At 39.8% G+C, this 7,540-nt stretch overlaps 1 protein-coding gene across 7 annotated transcripts in view; it reads left to right on the top strand.

The window, feature by feature from the left end:
- Positions 1–7,540, top strand: part of LOC118324075 (neuron navigator 1-like) — a 77,927-nt gene that overhangs the window by 32,535 nt on the left and 37,852 nt on the right. The window lies entirely within an intron of this gene.

Genomic DNA, 7,540 nt, shown 5'->3' with positions numbered 1-7,540 from the left:
GATTGAGAAAGAGAGATAATAGATGGACAAAGAAAAAGAGGATAATGCATTGATGAATGAGTTTATTAAGATTTTAAAGTTAATGTTGTATCATGATGTCTCAATCTTTAGATTAATTATCGTTAAAGATGCACTAGGCAAGAGTTGGGCAAAGTGGAATATTGTGAACATGTAAATAATCTAATGTAATCCAAAACAATAGCCCTTCAGAAAATGTTATGTTGTCATAATTGACTAATCTGTCAAACTAATTGTTTATTCTAGTGTCCTACAATGCTGAAATATGCCCCTAGCAAATTCACAGAGCCCAAAATGAGGTCTTAAAATTATTTGTTTTATCTTACCAACACTCCAAAATCCAAGATATTAAACTATACAATGAAGACAAGCAGCAAATTCTTAGAAATAGTGAATGTTTGGCATTTTAGAGTGATACATGTTAAACTATGTATATTCAATTAGTTGAATTTTCTGTTGCTCGACTGATCGACTTCTCATTTTGGCATCCACTGAATCATTTATATGGTCATTTTGTGTCTGTAGGCTGTGGTGTGGTGCCTGCTGTAGCTTCAGACTGTTTTTACCACTAGAGGGCAGACTAGTGCTGCTGTTCCCCCTTTCCCTCCTTTCCCCTCGCCGCTATCCGCCCCATCAAGTAGCCCCATGCTGAATTACTCTCCCTCATAATTTATTACACATACTCATCCATTATACATAGAGGCAGTACCCCTGTCATACAGAGGTCACAATACACTACCATATCTCATCCCAGCATATATAATACATTGGATTTCCCCACATGCATTATGCATCACAAACACACATGTTCTTTGTTTGGGTGATGTAGTCTTCATCTCTTTGTTCTGTTAAATTGTGAGGAAACAGAGTCTTGAAATATTATGGCCAGTATGAGTATGGCCATAAACATATATGGGTGAGCAAGATCTGACTCATCGTGGGTCTCACTGTGACTCACTTGAGTTATACTGTATAGGTATGAATCACATTCACATACAAAGTTAAGTTTACCGTGACTGTACCGTGACCTGCCTGACACACAGACTCAATAAATTCACACACACACACACGCACACACACACACACACACACACACAGAACTATCTGTTTCCTGTCCTTTTCTAGCCGGGGCCTCTTCTTGTCTGATGAGTACCACTTAAATTTGGAACCAGACCCCTCCCAGTATCCCCCACCACACTCTCACTCTCACACGTCATTCTCACCGGGAAACAGCAGGAAGGGGGACGATGAGGAGCTTATTCCCCTGAGTGTGTGTGTGTGTGAATTAACAGTAATGAAATGTGGTCCAATGTAGGTTTAAACTTTGGAAACTGTGACAGTTTTAGAGGTTGGGACTCAAATCTGCATTACGTAAACGTCACTGAGATTAGTGCAGACCTGTACATTAACAAAGCTGATTGGTTGATCCAATGTCCTGTTGAGAGGTTTTCTCTGCTTTTTCTTTTGGTTTGAGAATACATGTCAGCATAGTACTGCCACAAACAATCTGTTAGCAGACCATAAGAAAATTAATTACTCTTCCAGACACTTTAGCTTGTTAGCCATCTTAGATTAATCATTGATGAATCCAAATTCTTTCACGTTTGTTTCACATCTGTAGTGGTTTATTTGTCACTGTGGTGAAACTGATTTCTGTTTTCTGATTTCTTCTACCTTTGTTTTACATTGTGGTTTGCTAAATGTGACACTACTTCCTAGTGGACATGTACGTTATACGCCCAATCTGTACAAAGCAGTATATATCCATTAACAACCTCTGTGTATAACCAGTAGGAATAGCAACACCTCATCTGTCTCACAGCCTCCACATTCCTCCCATTCCCAAAAGATTGGATGCCTGTGATTGAAACAAACAATAAAGTCCCATTTTCATAATAGAGACAAGTGAGCGGTCTACTGTCTAGAGAAGAGCTCTAGAGACAAAAGCCCAACAGGGTAAATGCTATGCTTGGTCATTAGCTTGTTTCTCTTGAGATCAACACTTATACATATATATAAAGTGCTCAGAAAGGGAGATTAATGACTGTGTGTGTGTGCTTTTATGGCAAACCTGTACAAAGTATAACGTTAACCTACATACAGTAGCTGTCTGTCTGTCCTCACTGAGATTGATAATCTGTATCGACTTCCGTTGTTGTCGCTTGAGTGGTGATAATGGGCTCAACATAGACATACACACGTGTCGACGATTGGTGAGCTTGCAGCTTGTTGTCTGCCCTGCTGGGCCCAGACGCTTTTATTTCTGGATGAAGAGGCTCCCATCCTCAGCGACCTCCCATTAGTAAACGCACAGTCTCCATGGTTACGCCGCGAGACAAGCTGGTTCACTGCACTAAATGTCTGAATTATGAAAACATTTGTTTGGAGCGGGTCCTACACACGCACAGACACACACTAAGTTCCCTGAAGCTTTTCAGTCTGCTGGTTTAAGTGTTTTGAGTTTGTGCTGTCTGTTTTCTAGAAAAGCAGAAGTGAGCTGGTTGCTCTTCATGGTAATCCTGCAGAGTACAGGGAACTGAAACAAGAAGAGGAACATTTTAATAGAGAAGTAATCTGTTTTGAACACGAGAGATGACTAGAATAAGCTTCGCTGTCATCAGTAGTCACTTTAGCCTCATGCCTGCCACTGGATGTTTGATGTTATTCAAAAACTGGAGGTCATTATTTGGCCCTTATCTGATCGCTATCTAACCATATAGATGGTAAAGCACTTCTAATTATGTGCAACTCCTAGACCTTGTCGTTGCCTTTAAACCTTATCTCCAGTGGGACAGAGTGCTTACTGTGTGGAGACTAACTATTTCCCTCAGGTCAATCTCGATCCCGCTGTACTCTGACCCCATCTACTGGCCAAAAACTAGAACCTCACATGCACACACACACAACCCTAATGCAGCCTGACACGTCTGATTAATGAATTCCTCTCCCCACATCTGGACCTGGTTTACGTTACAGGTGACGGATCCGCTCACTCACTCTCTCTTTCTCTCCCCCTCTCTTTCTCACACACATACACATACACATACACCTCCTCCTGATGTGATCCTCAGTCGACACACCCAGGGCTTCCCTCTTGCTAAGAGCCAGATCTTTACACTATGACTCATACTGCGGTCCAGTTACAGACCCCCTCCCAAAAAAACAGCACAGCGCTCTCCCCCCTTCTCTAGAGGCTAGTCACAACATGGGCTGAGATCAAAATGGGCTGTTATGAAATGTGGTGGGGGAAAAGAAGAGAAATTACTATTTCTGCCGTTTTGACTGTGAGCTTCAAATAAGACACACATATTGCACATGTAATCTGACGCACAGGTGATTCAATGATTTTGTGTGTGTTTATATTTGCTGTGTGCCATCAAAGCAGTGTTAACACCTGAAAAAAATCTGACTCTGGAGTGACTTTTAAGACTGATTTGAGGATTTGGGGACATAAAACAGTAGTGAAACAGACACATTTAAGATTAGTTTCATTTATTTTTTCCCCCTGGAGCTGTTAAATATGGGAATATCTCATCCCAATTGAATAGTTTGATGTGTTTTGCTTTTGCACTATGTGTCTCTTGAATTAGTACCAAAGGCTCTATGAGTAAGTTACCTCTCTTCTAAGTTACTTTTACCTTCATAATGATGTTAAACTCTGAATTAGATCCTTCTCAGTTTGTTCTTATGAGTTATGGATTATGCCACTAAAAGACTACCAGTAAAATGTTTATCCCATTTACTGCTAGCTATTTTGCAAACTGTACTGGAGTGTTTCAAATATCCCTTGGTTACATACATTGACAGTATATATAAAGTTACATACCATTTCCATATGTAATCAAAAGCACAAGTCCGAACCATTATACCAAAATATTAAGTAGAGGGTTAGAGGAAAAATAGTATAAACTCCTGCAAATGGTGAATCTTGATCAGCATACATTGGCAAATGAACACAGCGGTTTTACAGATTCTGACTTCTGTAATTTAAAACACTAGGTGGCGTTTTGAGCAATTTTCAACCCAAGAAATGCAGTACAGTCAGATAATTTAGTTTACAGCTCAGAAAACATGTTCAAATGTGCACTTTACAAAATCATCAATTCTGCATTAGAAAATGGTCAGCGGTGCTATTAACTACATCATGATTTGTAAAGGGACTTAAAGCAGCAACAAATACTGGCATTGTCCTTTAAGAATAATGCGTTATGGCTTTATTTCTCCAACACAACAATATCACAAATGTGTACATTTCTGCATCAAGATTTCTCCCTTTCTCACCACGTTATTCTCTCTGTCTGTATGATACTGTGTGTCAGAGACAATTCACATGAAAAGTTGATGAGAGGCAGATTGAGGTGGGGTTCAGGAGGGTGATGGGCCGTGTGTTGTTCTTGTCATCCACTACCTGCTCTTCTCTGGGCCTCTCTGGCTCTGTACGACGCTCCTTTGGCCCTGTCCCTGCCCAGTGCGGCGTGTAATCAATTACTTTTCCTGTCATTATGGAGGGCACTTGACTGAACAGAGGAGTGCGCTCTTTCTTTGTTCTAGCACGTGTGGCCAAAACACTGGCGAGAACACCCATGGAGAACACACACGCACACACTCATACACAGCCATTCACCATGACCAGATGAGCATACATGAACACAGTCATGTGGGGATTATTTTGTCATTCTGTATTGTCGTCTACATGCAGTTGGAGAGGCTTTTCAGTTTCATTTTGAGTTAACAATGCATGAAAGCCACACTTACACTATAAAATAATTAGATTTAGTTCACATCTAGTAGCTTAATTTGTATTTAAATATATTGTTTATCTGCCTGGCTATTTTTCTCAGGGATGATGTAACCGGCTCCAGCTGTAACAGCAGGATACCGCTTACAAACAATAATGACATTAATCTGTTTGTCTGCTAAAGTGGCACAAATGCACACCCACCCACAAATGCTACTCATATACACCTACTGAGGCACACACACACACACACACATATACACAAACACATTAAAAGATTTAACAGAGAGTAACATATGGGGCTGCAGGGGGATTTGCAGTCCTAGAAACCCCCTGACACCTCCTGTTTCAGTTTATTCTCTTATGTTTGCTGAGGCAGTTTGAGCCACATGGTTGAATTATTAACTATCTTAATTCATCATTAAACTACATAGTTAAGTCCAAACAAACAAGGAAAAGTGAAAGAGACTTTGTCAGTTTATCCGCTGTGACTTTCACTGTTGCTAAAGAAAATATTTGCTGTCCTTCTTTTCTTTTCTTCACTCTCTGTCCACACACACGTACAGTTACACACATACGCTAGTGTTATGTCCAAGATGACTGCAGTCCATTTTTACAGGAATGCTTGACTTATGTCAAGGATATGTTTAGTTTGACTATGAGCCATCTCATTATTGTGAAACATACTGATGTTGAGCAACAAACACATGTTCTGGATCGGAGCTTGGGAACTACACTTACATCCCTCTGAGAGATTTTCCCACATCCTGCTTTGGAATGAAATAAAAGTTCAGGAAAGTCAAGAAAATTAATCTTTTCTCTGCTTTCTTGCTGGCCTTTCCTTTGAACTTCTACAGCATGTATCTGCTATTCCCAATATGACACTTTCTCTTGAAGGCCCTGTCAATTTCATCCAACCAAACACCAAAACCACTGTCACCGCTACTGTTGCCTAGACGCCCCCCTACTGAGGCTTGGTAAATCTCTATGGAGACGCTATGGCATAATCCTCGCTAATCCCTGGCTTCCTCTTATGGCAGGGTTGGAAAAGAATAAGAGAATAAGAGGGACTTGGTCAGCAGACTGCAAGGACAAGCGGGCAAGGACGGGGGGGTTTGGTGAGTGAGTGAGTGAGTGTGTGTGTGTGTGTCTGCGTGTGTAGGACCCCCACATAGTTCAGAGGGATGTGTTTCCAACAATATGAGCGTGCAAAGGAAATAAACGGTGTGTGGGAGTAGTATTTTTTAATGATTTCTCCTAATTTAAACAGAATGATAAAATTCAACATCCTTACAAATCCACATCACCAACAATAAAGTCGAGAGTCTTCACAGTCAAGTAAATAAAAACAAAACAAACTTTGTTTTGAGTGCACTCCAAGAGGAGGCTGGATCATGTTCAAAGAAAGAGAAAACAAAATCAGATTTGTGATGCCCAGTAATACATTTTGAAGTTGGGGAGACAAAGGCCTCCAAGGTTGAAATCCCATGTCAATTTGTCTAATCCTACTCTTGGAGTCTTGTGGTTCCAAATAAATGTCCTTACCATCTTATCCAGGTGCTTAAAAAGACTCAGCTTCTTAAGTTACAGAGGTTAAAATGTCAAAACTTCTGCCAGATGACCAATTTGACCCCATTTCCTTTATGGAAACAGACCGATCCCACTCTTCCTGGAGATGTTTACAGAATACACTTTTTTTTTCTTATAATATAATCACACCTGACCTATAGTAGAGATAAAAAAGGAGGAAATGACCTGAAAACAACAACTGAGGGTGAACATGATGCTAAGCAAACAAGCATAGATGTAAACCATATAGACTGACATCATTCAGTCAACAAACCTTTGCCTTTAAGACTCTAGTGGGAGGCTTCAGATTGAGTTTGTTGCTGGACTTTGAAGACTACAACAAAGAAATTTGGATGAATAAAATATGTATGTGAACAATGCAGGGGTATAACTAATCTACTAGTTGTATGATCCTAAATCCTGCAGGCTTTTTTAAAGCTCTTTATACAAATCCTAAAAAGATAAAAAAAGAAGTTGTAAAGCTATTTTAACTTCTTAAGTTAAGATTTTTAGCCATGCTGGCAGCGTGGCTCTAGGGTTGGCATTGACTGGTTTGGGCTCATCAACTACTGGATGGATTTAAAAGAGATTTTCTACAGACATTCCTGTTCCCCAGAGGATGGAGTCTACTAACCTTGAATTGTTCTCTAGTGTCATATTCAGGTTCACATTTATGGTTTTAAGTGTGCCTCCTCACATACAGTATTGAATTGAACGCAATGCGATTAGTTGCAGACATTTATATTCCTGAGGATGAATTGTAATAACTGTAGTCATCCACTGACTTTTAAACATTTTGATTTGTCCAATACTTTGGTACTTTGGTTTATGACCAAATACCTGTAAAACTAATGACATTCCCAACAGCCTCAGCTTTGTGTTTAGCGTAGTGCTGGTTAGCAAATGTTAGGATTGTAGGGAATTTATATTATATTGAGGAGGTTTCACATATCTCAGAGGTGGGTATCTCAAAACCGGGACATATAAAATACTGTAAACTTTCTGTGTGGCTACTACCAGTGGTAGTATGGTGTTTTTTTGTAATTTTAAATGGTGTATTTTAAATGCAATTTTGTTACTTTTTTTATATTTATGTAAAACATAATTTTCAGTGTTGCGTAATACTTGTTTGAGGAGTTTGAGGAACAGGTACATTCCTTGAAGTTGGTTCCCACAGTAAAAGACAGGCTGCCCACGCATACACACACACACACA

The sequence above is a fragment of the Morone saxatilis genome, unplaced genomic scaffold (genome assembly GCF_004916995.1).
Source record: "Morone saxatilis isolate NCDOM2014 unplaced genomic scaffold, NCSU_SB_2.0 Contig15, whole genome shotgun sequence".
Taxonomy (NCBI): Eukaryota; Metazoa; Chordata; class Actinopteri; family Moronidae; genus Morone; species Morone saxatilis.
This window is presented reverse-complemented; position numbering and strand designations above follow the sequence as displayed.